Consider the following 20320-nt stretch of genomic DNA (forward strand, 5'->3'; position numbering starts at 1 on the left):
AGGAGCTTGTGCATCTTCTGCTTTATGAGATATACTTGGCCTAGGGGAGCTAAGTGGAAGGATGAGGGAGAAGAGGAGGTGCATAATGGTATGGCCTCCAGCACTGTTATTTATGACAGTATCCTTCCAGCAATCTGTTCCTGCATAGGGTGAAGGCATGGTTTCAATTCTGCCCTTGAAACATGGATTAAGCAATGTTGCTAATACATATTTGTCCCTGCGGCTGTCAAACATTTCACTGATACTAGACTCTGTAGACAGCTTAATAGCTAGGTCTTCTGTCAATGTTACTGCAGCAGTGTCTCCTTTGCTTTAAGATGCTGTTCAGATTTATTCAAGCAATAGGTGTAGCATGGTGCTTGGTAAATAGCTGCACCTGACTGTGTACTTGTATCATCACTGCTTGCTGACATCCCAAGTGACCAGATGAAATGGATGGACTAGGGAAACCAAGTGCTGAGAAGAATCCAGTGAGTGAAAGTTGGAAAGATCATCTGTCTCGTCCCTATTTTATGTCTCCTAACAGAGTTACACGCACAATGCGTTATTATTCTAGAAGTCTCTGAGCAATAACTACCATCCACAGGAGCTGAAAATGTGTGTAGCCAGCAATATTGGACAAATGGTTTTGTTATTGTTAGCATGATGCTATCTTTACTTGTGTTGATGTGATCTAGGTGTTGCTGGTTTTCATGTAACAGTACTTTACATATGACCTGATTTAATTATCTAGATGCTAGAGATAGAAATCTTCCGTGAAAAATAAGAACCAAAAGAGTTATGGTATGTGTTTACACACGATGACAGTATTTTGCTACCTATTCAAAAGCAAAGTATAATTGAAGGACGCCATTTTTCCAGTCTTTAAAATTACAGTTCACCTGTATAATGGAATGTGATGAGTATTTGGCTTCTCAATGCTATTGCCACTAACTGATGGAGGAACACTGACTAGTGCTATCTCTACTTCATATTTACTTCACTTCTGAGCTTTGACTTTTCAGACTAACAAGTTTTTTGTGATAGTTTTCTGCTGGAGCAGAATTTTTCTCTGTCATTGGTGATTGAAAAGCTATGATGTATACCTCCAAATCTCACCCCATCAGATAAAAATATTTTCATGGGTTATTTTTACTCCTCAGCACATTATTTCCTCTCTCTAACATTTGCAGGTAACTAAGTGACCCTGATTGGCAGGGTACCACACGTTAAAAGGTCTGAGTCTGGGGCAGAGTCTGGGTTAGAGGTCTGCATTGTGAATAAGGGCACTCCCTACCTTGGGAAGCTCTGGGCCACTGCTGTGTTTGAAGCAGCCAACAACATGGCCAGCTGTTGAAGCCTTGGCAAGATGTGAGCACACACAATCTCATAAACCCCCACTCATCTGAAATGAAGCAAATGCCTGATCTTTGGACTTCCTGTCACTTGCCTCAAGTTTATTTCTTCTTCCAATATTGATTACAGGGCTGGAAGAAAAGTACTTCTGGACCTTGTTTAGTACCGTTTTCTGTGTGGAACTAGACATGTTAGAGTGTTTTAGAATTTAACTGCAATACCCACTACAGAAATTAGTTATTATGATAATAATTTCTTTGAAGCCTCTTCAGCACCAATGGTCATGTGCACAATCACACCTTGGAAAATACTTTGTGTGACTTTGCTGTGGCTTCAGACTTTCTTTGCAAGCCTCCAGGGACATGAAGACCTTAGATCTGACCTACATTTCTTCTACTGAATCCACTTTTGGCTTATTCTGCTTTGCCAATAATACCTTTATGTCCTTTTCTTGCCTTTCTACCTACCTCTATGATCTATTGGTAACTGTTCAATCCTCTCTAAAATTTCTGTTTTGCCTTGAGATAAATGGAATGAAAAATGCACTGTGATTAAACTTACGTGTAGTATGGAGAAATAACATTTTTATTTTCTCTCTCAATTCTAAGGCAACTATTTGAGGAGTGGGAGGGGATATTGCATGCTTGGTATTTCTGTATTTTCTAGAAAATGGAGCCTGAAGTAGGGGACAGTATCTGCACACAGATCAAAGAATATTTTTAGATTACCTCATTTTTTTTCTTGAAAACTTTTGAAAACTCAGTGTTTATGTTCTTTCACAAACCTTCCTACTTTCCTACGTAGTTGCTGTGAACTGATGGTTGAAATAAATAATCTAGGAAAGGCACAGACTTGCTATATGTCAAGTAGTGAAAAATGCAACTTTTTATGATGTTGATGAAATTAAATACTTTTATTCACCATGGGAAACTTGGCAATTTTGTTCATATCAAACCTGAATTTCTTCTTGTTGTGGACCATCCTCCTAAATAAAGAGAAGAATAAACTTACTTGCATCCCTTCACTGGGAACTGCTGTGCACTTTCTTGTACTGCTAATATCTAAGCCGACACTGGTTTTTAACAATTAGTAGTCTATCCTTACTGACCTTCATATCTTTGCAAGTCCCCTTGGGCACGGGTCCTGGTTTATTACCTAGTCAACCTCCCATTTTCTCATCTGCTTGGGGTTTGGTAGAATTTGTTCAACGCTCAAAGAAGGAAAGCAAGCCTTATGATCAGCTTGACCAATCTGAAAGGCTGACTGCTGAATTACAAGTAGCAAGTACTGCAAGTACTACTCACAGTGAGCAGCTTATGAGCAATTTGCAAACTGAAATTGGTTTGCCCAAAACGTTTATTGGACAGCTTCAAAGAGAAAATGAACTTGTAAAAACTGCAGTTTGTTCATGAACTGCATTCATGAGTAAGATAAATTATGCGGTACAAACTCTGCCTGCTGTTAACTTCACCAAGGGAGACATAAGAAGCTGCTGATGCCACTGGAGAGAGCTGAGGACCCATCACCCCTACCATACAAGAATATTGTTTAAATGAAAGAACTCATGTGAAATGAAGCAAATGATGGAATAAACATTGCAGATGCAATTGAAGATGCATGCCAACTTATATGAATTAGAAATGAATGTTAATGTTCCTTAGATCAAGAAATTACCAGCTTGTACCCAACATCCTTTAAGTTCTTAATTCTAAAAATACAATCTTTACATTCTCAAAAACTGAGACTGCAGCTGTACTATGTCATCCAAAATACCTAACCCTTCTTTCTTCTCTTAGTTCTTCCTCCTTCCCAGGGCTGACCCCCATAAATACCTAACGGGGAAGGAAGCACGGTCCAATTGAGGTGACATCTTTGTGACAGTCATGGTCTGTAGCTCTTTCATTTATGCAAATCCAGTCAGGTATTCTGACGTATCAGCTGTATGTAACGTGAACGCTTTTTAGCTCAAATGACTACCTTACTTTGCTGTGATCATTGTCCTGCCGTTGCTAGTGTCTGTGACGCAGGTGTATCATGAGCTGCTCTTTCAGGTGCCCTGGGTGAGGAGGATAAACGCTGAATGGCAAATTATTTAGCTGAAGGGGTTTTTAGTGTTAAGTTACTATGTAGTCTTTTAGGTTGAATGTCATAATTACGAAATCAGTTGAGAAGGAACTTTTGATCAGTTTCTTTAGAAACATTTATTACGTTCTTTCTGAGCTGCAACTCTCAGTAAAGTCAAAAGCATTTCCTTTCTGCCTCTGAGGACAACATTTTGTCCACAGATTGTAACTTAAACTTACTTTTATCTGAAGTACTATGTTTCAAAGGCTGGTAAGAGATTTATTGTGATGTATTAAACCATCTGTTTCCAAGGACCGTGCTTCGCATTCCAGCATTAGCCAATGCTTGTGGTGCTGTGTTTTTGATTCTCAAAGCTCCTTTGCTATTTTAACTTATTTGTAGGTAACAGAGTGTTTTCACTGACTGGTAAAGCAGATGTCCTTGAGCAGTCAAATCTTGAACAAGTCTACATGGGAGGTCATCTGCAGGGGTACTTGCAATTTTTTCCTAGTGATTTTTTCCTACTGATTTTTTTCCTTTCCTGGACAGACTCCTAATAAACCTTGGAATCAATAAAAAATTAAATGCAAAGTAGCAGCTTTTCCAAAATGCAGCAATGAATGAAGAAAATACTTTTACAGAGAGATGTACAAGATGTTAACTTCCATTTAGATAGCTAGCTATAAGGTGGAATATATTATAGTCTATTTCAATGAAACATATGGGACAAAATGGTACAGGTCTGTGGGTGATCAAAGTTCAAATGGTGTGAACCCTTCTTTCATCTGCAAAGAAAACAGCAGTGTTCAGGGAGGTTTTCTTTCTCTGTAAGCATTGCACTCAAACTCAGAGAACTTCTGGAGGTTGTTCAGTGCTGGCACTCTTTTGTTATGATTGGAAGAAAATAAAATTTGGAGAGATAATAGTTTATTTGCCAAAAAAGGCAGGCTTGGCTCTACCAAACCTATTCACAAAATGTGGGAAAAGTGAATATAAGAGACACAGGTGAAATAACAGACACAATTTTGCTGCCTGGGAAACACTTTCTTTTTGCGATTTTTGTTATTTTTTTTATATTGTCCAGTCCAACATGGTGTTTCATGCACAATAGTGACTTGGGAGCAGATAACCATATATTGACTGCATGGTTGGTAAATTAAGTGTAGCAAAAGAATAAGAAAGGGCCATCATTACCTCCAAGCAACCTTCCAAAATCCTGCTATATTAAAGTAGCTTGAATTGCATGAATTGCATGGCATTCAGTTCCTTTTCCTAATCAGTGTTTTTGTCTTTCAGTGCCCTGGAAATCCCAAATTTCAAGAAACTCTTTGTTCCCTTGATGTAAATAAAGCAATTGTTCTTCAAGGCCAGTTTCTTGCTTTGTGAGAGGATAGATTATATCACAGTCAAAGGGATACTCTAAGAGGTTTCTCTTTCTCCTTAATCTCTGTCTTTGTTTTCATAGGAAGGAAACACTAGCCAGGGCTGTCCCAGGAATGAGTAAGAGATCCTAGGAGCATCTCCAAGGATTCACATGGTATTTCCTGGCAAATATATTGCCTATGTGGCTGAATTGTGCTGCTCTGCTTGTGCTGCTTAGGAATTGCTGTCCTCTGATACAGTTTTTGAACTCAAAAATTCGGGAAGCCTACAAAAATAATATGTTTTGGGTATTACCATGGCTACCAACTAAAGATAGTAGAGAAAATAGCTTGTTTGCCTTAATCTCTAGTTGCATGCAAAACAAATATTATACAGGCAATTACTGTAGAATTCTCAGAAAGTGGACTTCAAGCACACAATCTAAGAAAACTCAGAGCTACTCATAAGCAAATATTAAAAGCACCTTCAGCTCTTTGATTTTATTTTTTTCATTCTGAATTGGGAGTTGCTTTGCTAATCTTGCTAGAAACATGGAAGTATTATTAAAGTGTCTGTCTACGTTCTTAGTAAAACCAGGCATAATTTTTTTCATTAATGCAAGTTTTCTACCTTCAGTAATACTGCAGCCAGCAGTGAATCAAGGTTATGTTACACTAGTCCTAAGGTGGGTTTTACAGAGTAAAATATTTCATTTACAAGCTCTGGTTTAAAATGTAGCATTTCTGAGTGATGGAAACCTGTACTGTACAGCCTTGGTATAATATCTGGTACACTGTACTTTGGGGAATGAACCAGAAGCCCTGAGTGCTGACACAACCACTGAGCAGATTACCTTATATTTACAGTACGTTGTCTCATTTCGAATAGAATTTATCCAGCAAAATATTCCAAAAAAGGTGCTGATATCTTGCTTTCTGAAAGCTAGTTTTTGGAAGAGGTCTGTCAATTTAGCTTTCTTCTTCAGCTGGATTCCCAGTATGTGATTTTTGCTAGGTTACCTACCTAAATTCCTTTTTTCACTATCCTTCTCCCTTTTTTTTTATAATGTATATAATTTCTTGTCTCTTGAATGGTTGTTATTCAAAACATCTGTTATCGTAGTTCTGGAGAGAGATTATATAATAGCTATTTTGGTAATCCCTTTATACTACTTCGATAGGAATTCACAACTGTTGTGCACTTGCAAAAAATCCCTAGTTGCTCTACTGTCTTCTTTTTTTCCCCCCCTAAACACTAGATTTAGAAGTGCTGCTTCTGTATGCCCTAGCCTTCCCAAAATAGAGCACCATCCATGAGAAATTCTCATGACTGGGGAACTTCCAGTTTACAGATTGTAAATCTCACCTGTGGTTCAAGAGAGGGGGGAGACAAAGAAAGTTTTCAGAGTTGAAAATGTATAAAAATGAGATAAACTAAAGAGGGGAGACAGAACTACACTGAATACTACGGTGAGGTCCCGAAAACTCCCTGCTAAATGAAGCAATTCTCAAAACATTTACAGTTGATTTTAGGAACCAAGAATTTGTCAAGTGTTATGAAGCAGCAAGCAGCCAGCATTAGACAGAAAATATCCTTAGACAAAACTACTGATGCCAGCCAAAAATCTGTGCAGGAGTTATTCCTAATGTTATTTTTTTTCCTAGTGATTTGCATGTAGACTTGCAAGTTTCTTTTTATACACGGGAGGAAATGAAGCTTTTGAATTTGTACCCAGAATGCTCCTTTGCTGGAGTATATAAATGTTTTTCCAATTTGCAACTATACCAAAAATCATTTGAGAAAATCTCTGTGCCATTGGCAATGCTACTGGATGAAAGGCTTTATGTACCTGGTGGAGATATATTACCTATGCAGGACCTTTTCCAGAATGTGTCATGGTCTGCAATTGGATCCCTGGGAAATAACACCTACTTAGAGTTTTGTAGGGTAAACTACACATGTACCTGTTTGGCCGTTTATTGAACATTATAAGGACTGCTTCAACTTGTTTTGTAGAAAGTTTTGGTGCTGAAGCTAGCAGACAAAGGAAAAACACCTTATGAAATAGACTTCCTGTGGCACATATTTAACCTGAATTTTAATGTTCTGCTGCCTACCTGAAGCAATGCAGGTGAAGGAAAGAAAATGTAAGAGATGCAAGATTTAAATTTCTGTGCAGTGAACAATTTCAGTTCCCATCTTCTGCTCATATCAAAATATTGCTGATCAATAAAGGTATGTCACTTTGCAAAATCCCATCCTTTTACTACCATTTTGCCTCTTGCTGCTTTTACATTGAAAAACACAAATTTGTAATGCATTAAAAAAAAAACCTGAACTGATTCATTTGGAAGAGATCCAAACAGTACATTTTTCTTCATTCATGGAACTTTTGTCTTCATTCTTCTCTGAAACAAAATTTTGGCAAAACCCCACGTAAGTTTTCAAAGCATCTTACTTACGACATTTCTGAATTTTCCTTTGAAAAATTATTCCATCATAACTATTTCCAGCCAGTTGTACTGGCAGTACTCTTCATTTTTTTGAGTGCTTAGTCTCCATATTCATGTCCAGGAAAATAGGTACACTTTAAAAAAAAAAAAAAAAAAAAAATCATTAGTGTTAGTACTAATAATATTGACTATAATAGTAGCATAAATGAACATAATATATTTAGGGGGGTGTACAGAATTTGTTGTGGTAAAGATGTAGTAATATAAGTGTATTCTTTCTATTGTTAAGCTGAATAAAACAGAATAAAAGTCTCAAGTGACTCTCCTAAGAGCAACGCAGCCCACTTCAGCGTGTGACAGCCTTCTTCCACATTCTTGTGTTGTGTTCTCTACTGTGTCTGTGTTTCCATGATAGAAAATAATTCTGGTAGTCTTTGATAACAACAGTATGGAGTCACGGGCAAAGTGGAGAAAAATAGTTTTGAATCTGGTGATCTTAGGTGACATGCAAGACCTTGGGTAGATGCAACATATCTCATTAAAGTGATTTAATGTCTTAGTTAAAAAAGCCAATATAATTTGTGGACTGTGTGTTAGATACACCCAAATTGGAGAGGCACAAAGTTATTTTTTAAGCAACCTAAGTAGAATTGTGAAATTGAAAAAAAAAGAGAAGTACTTCTAATTAGAACTAAAAGCCTTTACATTTTGCATCTATTTAGAAAATACTTACAAGAAGATTGTATTGGCATTTTGAAATGAGCAGGAGTTGGTTTACTTACAAGCTTAAGCATGAAAAAAAAATAGAATTATGTAGCAAAACTCCAGGGTGTGTTCATGCAGAAGATACCAAAACATGCCTTTTAACCTTTTCAGCATGGAACATGTTAATCAACTTTTGATATTGTTTTTCCTTCTTGACTATTCTTAAAATGGAGCAAGAAGGGCCTAAGCTGCATATTCAAGTTGACAGTGATAAAACATTTATTTCCTTCCTTTCACGACACTATATAATAGACAGGTAAAAGATGGATTTTATATTTTATGGAGTTTAATTTCATCTGAAATATGAAACAATATAAAACTATGTCTCGACGTTTTCATCTAAGGCAACTCTGAAACATCATTTGTGATTTCCGTATTTTTTTCTTAAGAAGCATATGAACATTTTTTTATCAGTCTTAGTTGAACCTCTAGTAATTTTTCTACAAATACCTATGCTTGTAAGAACCATTTTTATTGTAGCCAAAACTGTCGTTATTTAAAGTAGAAATATAAAGCACATTGGTGACTATATAGTTAAATTATTTTAATCAGGCATTGTTAGTTTATTGAAAGATTATTATTTTTTAGATTTCAGATTTCATCAAGGGAGATTAAAAAAACCAAGCATTTTCTTTAAAGCCTATGGGAATTTATAAACAGTTTTGGCAAAGAACAAAGTATTTTGATTTGCAGATCAGACTTTGTGAGAGTTCTGGGGATATTGTTTCTTGTCTCCGTTCTCTTTCAGGGACAGGCTTTCCAGATACACAGTGTTTATCACCCGGGCGCTGAAGCCAAAGACATACACTGTGTGATGCTTTCCAGCACATTGCCTTTGCATTGTCCTAGAGGAAGGGCTGAAATGACTTTCTGGGGGTGAAAGCTGCCTGCAAAATGGACCAACAGAAGAGAATGAGAGCAGACAATGTCTGAATTATACATATAAATATATATATATTTTTCCTTTTTCTTTTGGCAATGTAAGAGTATTTCCATAACAGCATGTTTTGAATTTTGGAAGAAAATTTTTATTGTTTGAATTACTACTAAAGGGTAACAAATTTTCCTGGAAAATGCTAATTGGAGAAACACTTTTTAATGAGTTGTATTCAGGATTTAAGCCTTTTGTAGTTAACTCAAGAAAAGGTCTTTAAATAATGTTCTACTTTGTAGAATATTTCAGCTATCCAGGTCAATCTCTAGAGTTTACAGCTCAGTTTCTTAATGTCCTGAGGTTCCAAGTGAAGTGATTCAACATAACATGCCTACCTTCCCTATTTAGTCTGAGAACCGAGTTTAATGTACGGAAGCAAACCCACAGGATTACGGAAAAGCCTTCAGCGTAGATGGCATCTCCACACTGACTTTTTCCCCCCATATTAATTACTCCTTTCCATTTCTGGGGTGTGTTGAAGCTATGGCAGGGTCACAGTAAAGTACGGGAAATCTATTAATTTGTGTCTTCTTGGTCTTCTGAGTAGGGGAAGAAAGGAAAAAAAGAATCTGTAGGATTTCCAGGAACAATCAGGTTTGAAGAAGTCTGGTTAGAATCAATGACTCAAACAGCACTACACATTGGAACAGAGCAGTGGCACAACCTACAGCTGACTGAGTCATCTCCAGAACGATGTTTGCATGATATACATGGGGGTTTTTTTAATGTGAGCCCTCTTCATGACATTTTGAGAATTATAAATCAGATCTGACTAACAACCTTGAATAAGCTGCCAGTTGAGACAAATCCAAAAAACAAGCCTCGAGATTTTAATCTCAACCAGTTTGTGCAACACTATGCAATGCAGATGAAGGAATTGATCATAAAGGAACCACTGTGTAGTCAGGAAGGATTTTTACCCCTATTTGTCCTGCATCTAATTTTAGAACTGAGTTTTAGCCAGTCATTAAATTGATCAATCTTTTATGCTACTCTCTGTCTCAGCTGCCTGATATTAGCTGTTCTGTCTACTTCACCAACAGCTTGTTTTTCTCTAATCACAGTTTTAATTCATTGATTTAGCTGTATGTTTGTTGAAGGTTTTTAATGGTCACATCCCTCAGTATCCAAAACAGAGAAGAGTAGAAAATAATTTTATAATTCTGTTTTGGTGCATATGTGCATCATGGACATATATCTTACTTTCTTAATAAACAGATTTCTAAAATGTTTAAAATAAAATCTGAAAGCTCTGCATGCCCTTCTGAAAAGTTCTTTCCTATGCAGAGAGAAGTAATTTTGTCTTTGATTTTCTTGTTTCTTTTTTTGGCCCAACAGAAATATCATGGCTGGAATTTTTTTTTCCTTCCTAAGAGTTTAAAAAACTTATCCCCTTCTTGAGTGCATGCATTTTAAATGCCCAACTGCAGTCCACTTGTTCCAAATTTTTCAGCATAGCTAGGTTCTGGAAACTTTCAGTTCAAATTATGGGTTCTTGAGACAAAAATCAGATGACAGAACTGATCTTACTTTCATGATTGTCTCAGGAATTTTGGCTGAGTTTGCATAGCACCATTTGATGCTTCCCAGATTTCAGATGGAAATATTACGAACAATCTCTTCTTAGTATCCCTAATCTATACCCCATGAGGCTTGTCTGTGAAGGATCTTGGACGTCTTCTTTGTCCAAACGTTCCTAGGCAAAGCTGTGCTTTACCATGGCACTGGTGCTTGCACACCTCAAGAGTAGAATGGATGCTTTAGTAGCAAATATGCAAATCATGTCACTTCATATCTCCTCTTTTATCAACAGAAGATGAAGGAATGTAAAGGATCATATTCTTCAATATTTCACTAGAAAGACTGATCCCAAGAAACTAGAGACAGAAGATAAATGAATTACATTGTTTGTTTATGAACAGTCCCCAAATCCAGTTCTTTTTGATCCTTCAGAATTTGGCTCTACTATAAAAAAATGCAAATCGATACATCTTGAATTCTGAACTCAAATTCATAATTAAATTTTGCATAGATTCTGTATTCTCTTGGAGTGAAATGCAAAGGAAAAAAAAAAATTATCAAAGCACATGAACCCTGGAAAAAAATTTAATGGAGACTACGGTTATTTAAGAAAGCACAGCTATCCCTCAGTTGAACAGAGCATCTCCTTTTCTGTAATTTTGCCATCATGCACATGTTCTGAAGATGTAAAGCTGAATTGTCTTTTGCTTCTGTGTCATTTTTAGATAGTGTTTGTGGTGTCACTTCCTGCCATTCTTTTTATTTTTTTGTTGTATTGCAATAGTGAACATAATAATACTGACCAAAGAAGAACTGACTGCAAAGTTTCCATGTCCACATTTTTGTAATTATACATTTATAATTGATCTAGAAGAATTACACCTTGAGAAATCATCTCCTTACATAGAAAATTTTAAAACAGTTTCTAAGGATATATCTGAGAAAAAAGTAATGTGAAAATTAATGTGCAATCCTGGCCCCTCCTGGTGGTTCTTTTCGCCCTTCCTATGTGAAATTGCCCTTGGACTGAAAACAGAAGAATACAGTAGAGAAAATGATGTAGCTCTGAACCCTGGTGTAATTTGCATTAGCACTTACAATAGGCAGAGTGAAACTGTTAAGAATGGACCTATTTGCTGTATTTTCTTTAGACATTCTTGCTGCAGAAACATTTTTTAAATGAGAATTTTATTCCCACTGATGCTTATTTTCAATTATTTTAAAACAATACACTAAAAAGCTTTGTAATTGAGAGAATACTAAGTTGACTGAATTTTCACATTTGATTACTGACCACTGCTGAGAAGCCAAGTTTCCTCCATTTGCCGTAAGTAGATGAAAGCATGGCACCTGGGACTTTGGCTCTTTGACCCAACAAATAACTCGTATTCATTCTGAGATAAAATGTTCCCTTTAGTCCTCATCTAATTACTAAATAGATTCAGTAGCCTAAAATCTTCAATCAAAACCTAACCCTAAGCCTTCATATAATTTTCCCTTCAGTTAATATCCTGCCCAAACAGGAGCTATTTGTTAGCAAGATCTCTCTGGTTTAATTTGTTATATTAACGTGAATAAAAGTAGGGTATAGACTCTGTCCTATGCAAATTGAATATCTACCTTCCTCCTAGTGCTCTTGTGGTTGCCTGCTAATACTTGTAACCAACATATCAGTACTTTTCTTAGCACTGCATCTGCAGCTGTATCAGCTGTATGTGGTGTCTTGGCACGGATTAAATAAATTACAGTCCTCCAGCATTTCTTTGCATTTAATTAGAGATTTTTGGGGAACTTCTGTTGATTTAAAATGTGAATTTAGGACATCAATATATGATGACCAGCTTAAGGGTGCTCATGATCCTACCAATTTCTCTCATATTTTACAGGCAGACTGAGCTATCTCAAGTTTGTAAATTTACTTGCCCATTCTCGGTGCGTAGTTGTAATATAAGTTTTGTGGGCAGTTAATACATGAGATATGTTGAAATTTAGTACAAGGGTTTTGGATCACTCCAATGGTACTGTGGTGTATGTGTCACCACTGTAGCAAAAAATTCATCACCATTTCTCTCAATTAGCAGTAACTATTATGCATAATATAGCTGCTGTCTTGTTTTCCTTTCTTTTCTGTATTACTGGAAAATATTTTCTATGTGAGACCATCAAACAAGTACAGTTTGTTCTTTTTTCTCCCTCTTTGTTTCTTGTACAGGACCAAGAACCTTGTATTTAAGTAAGGATCATAAAAAAAAGGAGAAGTCCAACCAGAAGATTGTATTTGAATCCAAAAATCCATAAAGAAATGAAATCTCTTAGGAGAAAGGAGCCTTTAATTTTAAAGTTAAAATTCTAACAGAAGATTTAGAGTTAGAAATAATAGATTTTTATATTAAAGCTAAGCTGAGAAATGATTGAAAGTTAGGGTGCTTAAAGCTTCTTAGACCTCTGTCTGCCATGTATCTTCACCTTAACAAGTTTATGAAATGTGAGTACCTAAGATTTCTTAACTCTTATGTCTAAGCAAAAATACTGGGAAAAGAGTGTCTAGAACGCCAGCTGCCAAAATCCAGTGCTCTTTACAATCAGGAATCAGTCTGGAGCACAGCTCAGTGGTCCTGATGGGTGAACTCCATATGGGAAGGTGTGTATGTTACTGTTGCTTGATTGATCAACAGCCTTTGACACCACCAGTCTCCTGGGTACAGCTGATTCACTCACAGGACCTGGCTGGGCTGGATGTGCAGCTCTGAGATGGCTCTGCCTGCTACTCTTAAACAAATGACAAAGACCCTCCCTTGTGGGCTATGGAGTTTGCAAACCTCTATATTTTGCAACATTGTGGGATCTGTCATCGGGAGCACACATGCACAGCTATCTGTCTGCTTTTGCAGAGGCAAGTCAGCATTATTGCCCAGATGTCCCAGTGCCTGTGAGAAATAATTACATGGTTGAAAAGAATCAGGATCCAGCTTTTTGTCAGTAAGACCATGTGAGGTTGGCAGGGAAAGGCAATACTTCAAGACTTCAACTTCTGTTGAGGGCTCTTCCCCATGGACTTTCAGTGTGATGCACAGACCCAAGTTTCGGCTGGGAGTGCCATCAGTCATGAGTACATAGGTGGCAATGTTGAGGAAGGTCTTCTTTTGGGGTTAGCAAGAAGGGTATGCTCATTTGCCTTCAGTGGATGACTAATTTCTGTGATCTGCTTGTAAACTGTCTTCATCTTACAGCAGTTCTGTTCATTTTGTCTTGTGCCATGTATGAACAGCACATGCAAAATCAATTAATATGTTGTGATCTATCTTGTAGAAAAAGGAGGCCCAGGTAAAAATATCACAAAAGTGTTGCACACACATTTTTGGCTTTTCATATGGGACTTCATTCTTCCAAACCAATCTGGCATTTGCAGCATTTGAAAGATAGTCCTGTGCCCACTGTGCTGAGGATTCTGTGGATGATTGACCTTAAGAGTATGTATCTTGGAGATGGACTTGGATTCTTTTCCACAGAAAATTTTCATTCCCAAAGACTGAGGAAATCTGTTTCATCCCTGTCTCACAGACTTTAAGACTAAAGTAATATATTTGGGGTAATTTTCCACTCTAGAAGTAGCAGAAAAAAAATAAATTTAGAATTGTCACAAGCAAAAAATGGCATGAACAGCATCAAGCATTTATTGAAAAAAGGAGTTCTTTTCTTCAGACCAAAATATTAATTTGAAACTTGATTCTGTGATGGTAATAATATGCTATAAAATCCAAGATGTGAATCATTAAAAACCACAATTAACAATGATGCAGACCTCAAAAAGGAGAGATACAACAATAGTAATTTTGAATAATAGTTTTAAAATGACAAAAATCAATGAATACTAATATGTGTAGTAAAAAAACCTCAACTGAATTAGCTGACAAAAAGTGAACAAACGGCATCACGCCATGGCTGCAGAAAAGCTTTTGTATAAAGTAAACCAGCAAGAATACAAATGAGAAACTGCTGGCACATGTTTTGTGTAAAGCATAAGATGAAGTATCCCAAACCGTGTCAATTATTAAAACTAAAGGCTCAAACTTTGACATATGATCTAGAAATCATAAATAGCACTTTCAAAGAGCAATGTCAGACACTCTAATCTTCCAAGTTGCTTTAAACAGGAGATAAAGTTTGTAAACAAAAGCACTTCACTGAAACTTTCAACAGATCAAAGTGTAACCTTAGACTTAATAAGAAATAATAAATGCTGTTAAAGTCTAACAGTGGGGAAAGATGCATGCTTAGATGAACTGCCAGTAAACACACCGTGAGAAATCGTAGATACACAACTGTTACTGGAAGTGTTTAACTGAACATTTGAATCAAAAAGGCTGTTATTACACAACTAGACAATCCCAGTGAACTGGTTTGCCTACCTAGCTGCATCACTGAATATTGGTCTTAAATGCTGGACAAAATTTGTTTATGATTCCTGAAATACACACCTGCATGCAAAGGGCACATACAGGTACTCAAATATTTGAGATACTTCTTCAGCTCATTGCAAATGATTTCCACATAGGTCAGTCTGGTTTATTTCCATTGTTCTTCACTGGAGCTGATTCGGGTGTTTTGTGTTTGCATACCAAACAAGAGCTTGGATAATATAGATTTGTCCACTCGACTGACTGGGTAAGTCTTTGGACTCATTAAAATGAAAATACTTGGTAGCTGTTCTTAAAAATAATACACGAAAATGAAACAAAAAAACCCTCCAAACCCTCACACTCCTCACTGTAGAAAGACCTTCATAAAAATTGGATTAAAAATATTCTGTAATATCCTGACCAGGTCTGTACATACTAGCAATTTAAACTCGCCCTTTTTAAAATGACACCAGGGAGCTAGACAAGGCTGTCCATTATCCTCTTTTCTTTTTGCAATTGTAATGGAACATTTAGCCTGATTTTTCAGCAACGAGGAATTGCTTCAAGGAATGAAAATTGGAAACTCCATAAATTTTGGTTCATTGTATGCAGATGGCATATTGATTTGCTCCTGTAATCCTGGTCATAATCTGCCCATAATCTTGCAAACAGTGGATTGGTTTTCCATTACCACTGCCTTCTTTGCAGCTGCAGTGATAAAAACTGCTTCCTTAAAACGAATGTGCAGTTGCAGAATCTACCTGACCAAAGTCTGACCAGGTGAGACAGGATAATGCTAGATACCTAGAGATAATTATATGTGAAGCTACCATCAACATATAACTAATGACCTCTCTTCCCTGAGAGGAGTGGGAACGGCTCTACATATGCTCTTCATTTTCTTCAACCTCCTTTGGAACTATAAAACCAATTAATATGATAAATCTTGGGTTTTTGTTTCTGTTTCAGGATCTTTCTCTGTTACTACTGTACTTATAGTTTGTACAAATATATTTGAAGGCAGTTTCTTAAGTGTGGTAATGACTGTTAGAAAAAGATGAGTCAACTTCAAAACATTTTGAGGTTTTTCATATTAAAATTTTGGTTCATTATGCTTTGGATGGCTGTAGCTGCAGAACTGAGGTATTATTGCTGTAGGAAGTGTTACACAGAGAAAGAAATTGTAATGAAAAAACCTATATGCTGAAATTACTGGTAGTTACCTGAGAACAAAAACCCTAGTTGTGAAGATGACTGAAAAATTGTAGTGTGTTTTTTTTTTTTAAATTTACTCCTTGAGAAACTCTCAGAGTGAATTCTTAGATCTCTGTCTAAAAGAGCTTGAAAGATTGGAACAGATACCCAAAATTTGGTGATGCTTTCCAAAGTCCAAATACCACATATGTCAAGGTGTTCAGCAATTAGATCAGTCTGGCCCATTGTTTTGCTGTCAAACAACATTAAATGTGAAATTTTCAGCTGTATATCATACAAGCAGACTACATAATGTTATATTAGAAAGGGATTGTTGCACAGATACATTGCCAAATTATTTCTTTTCTACTACTTAACTCTGAAATTAGATTATTTTAGCAAAACCTGAGTTAAAAATGGAGCTTTAATTTTTAGAATAGGTTTGCTCTGTTTGGAATAAGGCTCAATAGTGACTCATTCCAAATATATATTGATTTTCTTTGATATATTACACAGGTTATAATTAACTCATCAAAGAATAGCTTTGTTTCAGACAAATTTGTCATTTAGCTGTCATAAAATATACATACCTTAAAACACTAGTGTGTGACAGAGTACCCTAAATTAGCTATTTGAAAGGAGAGTGACAAAATGGAAAATTGACACAAATGGCTTCTGCTCCCAAGTTTTAATTTAATATCAGCTGGACTACCTACCCCTTTTTTACTAATTGCACACACACATGAAAATAGTACTACCTTCTTCTGAATATATCACACAGAAAGTTAGCCAGCAAAGTTTTCTATCAGAGAAACTAAGATAATCAGCACATCAAAAAAACCTGCAAAGCTATAGTGTTTGTTTTCAGCTTTCACAAATTCCATAATATAGGTGATTATTTCCAGACACAAGGCACTCTATTTCAGTCCTTTGTGTTTTATTCTATTTATCTGGTAGTGTAAATCTAGTGAAGACCAGATTGTAGATTTTAGGTAATAAGGATGCAGAACTAACCAAAGTCAGAGTTAGGTAGTGCATATGCAACACAATACTGAGGACAGATAAGGCCAAAATGATGATGGTTTTTTTCAGTAAAGCATTAATGTATATTCCCAACAAACAGGCAGGGGAACTATTCGCTGTGCATATAACTTTTTCTTGAAAGTAATAAAAAGTAAAATCCATAAAATGTATGACCAAGGATGGATGACCTGGAGTAGCACTAGTATAAACCTTAATGTGTCAATAATAATGAGCAGTATAACCCTGAAAAACTGTGGAGAAGGGGATGAGTTCCTTTGACAGTTGTAGGGAGATATAAACATGTTAATCATATCTGTTCTAAAGAAAATCTGAACCACATCTAAACTTTCTGTCTTTGTGCTTTTAATATACTTGAGGATGGCTGGAACCTAATTCTTGTGGGCAGTCAAGATACATGCACTGAAATATGGCCATTTTGCCTTAGATTCTTCAGTCTTTTAGGGAGGTGAATGTGGTAGCAGCTGAACTGTGAGGTGGTCTTCATGAAATGGGTTGATTTTATTTCCTCAGTACTCCATGGTCAAATGGAAATACAGTTTGAGCCATTTATCACTGGTAAAGGCAAAAAAAATGGAAATATGCATTTGGATATTTTTACCTTGTCTGTGTATCTTCTGCAATGCAGCTTCAAGGCACTTACTTTATCTCTTCCATGAACAGGTGTATTCTTACATGTGTCCAAATGCAGAGAGAAAAAAAACATTTTCTAGCTGAGTAGCCTGTGTGCCAGATTTTATTTCTTAGCAGACTTTTGCACAAACTTCAGATTAAAAATGCAGATTGCCTTGTTATGATGAACTTCTTTTCTTAGTTGGAGAAACAATAAACATAAATTTATGAATTTATCACTTTGTGTAGCTGAATTTTATTGGCTATTGCTATTTTCAACAAGCTGGAAGTGCTGGGTTTTTGTTCTTTCCTCCTTGCAAGGGCTGTGATTTTTGCATATAGAAAGTCACAGTAGTTGGTTTGAGACACTACACATACATAGTTTTTCTGGTAAGTTTTGAGCCCAAGTGTACTGACAGTGCTAGCAGATGTAAATTAACATTTTTTTACCACTATGGAGGTTTAGATGTCCAAGCCCAATCCCACAGACCTGTTTAGTGCAAAATCACTATTGATAACAGTAAGAATTGTATAAGATTTCACCAAGTGTGATATCTAGTCTACGTCCAAGTAGATGATACAATAGTTAAGCAGCCACTTGTGATTTATTATGTGTACAAAACTTTGGGAGAACTCTCAGCAAAGTGTTCATTGGTAAGTCATACTACCTCAATCTGTTTTGTTCATTATGTCTTTTCCTGCCTCGATGGGTTAAATTAACTTGCTATATAATCACGACCACGCTGTTGTTTGGAATTAAGTTCCATGAGCTCTTTTCAACTGTTGAAATAATTTTACAGGCTCCATTATCAGAATTTTCCTCTTGCAAGGGTAGTGTTTTATGTGTCTCCTGAGTGTCCTATAAACTCCCAGTATTAATAGTGTGTTAGTGGTGATACTGATGCGTGATAGCATGGATACTGCATACGCTGTTACAATGCTTTAAGACTGTAAACCATTTTTAGAGGCGTTCTTTGCAAGGCTAAGTCTTGATAGCATAATATACCACTGCTAATTATATTGATCTAATTAATCTAATTAAATTGCAGCTAGATATGTTGTACATGTCATTTGTCTGTATTAACATTATGTAAACCTATTCTGCTTGTCTGTGCATTTTATATACAATGCCTCTTCAGCATTTGACCAGAAAAGTGATTTTATACCTCCTGCATCTCTTACTGGTGAGAAAGAGATGTGGTCATCAGGTGGCTTACAAGATACAGAAAGCCTGACTCTTTTTTGAATCTGGTTTTGTTTGAAGAGACAAAGGATTTTCTGTTCCTGGAGGTTAGAAAATGTCTTCTCTGCTTCCTCATTTATTTCTATCACCTTTGTCAAACACATGCCTTCATTTTTGGAATTTGGATGCGTCAATTTCAACATATAACTAACAGAGCAAAGAGTCCAGAGTCACTTTAGTTGGAGCAAGTGAAACATAACTGCCTCGCTTCAGTATTTCTCTCTTATGTGGAAGAGAATGAGTACAGGGAAAATTCACTCCAAAAGGACCAGGTAGCTCCTTCCTGCTGCACCTCACAGCTGTTAGTTCTGCCTTCCACCAGCCGTTTCAGAGGAGATGCCTTAGCAGAGGCCAGCAGTTGATTAAACAGCAAATCTTTGACTTTGTTGGCCATGGCCTCTTCTTATGTAGCAAAGGCTCTTTTCATAGTTGTACATATGTACAATGTACCATTGTGGTTCTAGCAATGAAGGATAATGTAAGCAGATGGTATCTCTACCCTCCTCCTAACACAGGACACACACTTGAATGTCATCCAAACTCACCTTTCTCCGTGGTTTTCTTTTATCATCAATTAAATCAAAGCAAATATGCCTTTGGCATGAGCTACTTTTACAGACTCTGCATAGTTTCTGCTTCTTGTTTTTAATTCAGAGACACTCCATCATTTTCTATTATTCCTGTCTGGCATTAGGAAAACTCACTTGGTTCAGTTGCTATTCTGAGTTCACTGTGTCACTCTGCAGAGTCATGGCAGACTATGCCTTGTTAAGGGAAGAATGTGACTCTTCTTCCACATCAGCCTCCTGCAGCAATTAATGCTGTCCCTGCTTAGTTAGTCAAATCAGCTGAATGCTAAAAATATGCAACTCTGGGCAGGTTGGGAGCCCAAAGCATAGTTCATCATTGTGCTCAACTGTCTTGATAGATTTTTTTATTTTTAAAGATTAGAATAAGATAGAAATGACTTATTTATCTTTAATTATTATGTGGGATTTAAAAAAAAAAATCTGCAGTGAACATTATAGGCCAGGTTTTGCTGCTGCTTATGTGAATGATCTTCCTTTTTGCAGGTGACCACTGTCTTGTTGCTGATGAAACTGCCCTCACATTTCTGATGTCAGGAAAATGAAGTAACAGAGAAAAAGAGAGTAAGAAAGATGTTTTTAAAATCTCATTTTCCTTTTTGCATTGTAAGAAGACGTGGCTTCTTTAGCTTTCTCTTGCTAATGGCATTAGCTAAAGTATAACATTTTAGACCAATTTTCAATTCTCACTAATATAGCTAGCTAGCTACGGTTATAGTTTTCCAGGTGAAGCAGTTTTCACTTTCCACAGAAATTAATTTCGAAATCCATGTGCGCTTTCAATAGTAGTCTAGCAAAATACTAGAAGG

The 20320-nt window shown here is 36.5% G+C and overlaps 1 long non-coding RNA gene across 1 annotated transcript in view; it reads left to right on the forward strand.

The window, feature by feature from the left end:
- Window positions 1–20069, forward strand: part of LOC116449277 — a 71331-nt gene extending 51262 nt beyond the window's left edge. The window contains exon 3 of the long non-coding RNA XR_004242331.1: window positions 19998–20069. This is a non-coding gene — a long non-coding RNA (uncharacterized LOC116449277). The remainder of the gene's footprint in view (window positions 1–19997) is intronic.
- Window positions 20070–20320: the final 251 nt, after the last annotated feature.

Source organism: Corvus moneduloides, chromosome 1, assembly GCF_009650955.1.
Source record: "Corvus moneduloides isolate bCorMon1 chromosome 1, bCorMon1.pri, whole genome shotgun sequence".
Lineage (NCBI taxonomy): Eukaryota > Metazoa > Chordata > Aves > Passeriformes > Corvidae > Corvus > Corvus moneduloides.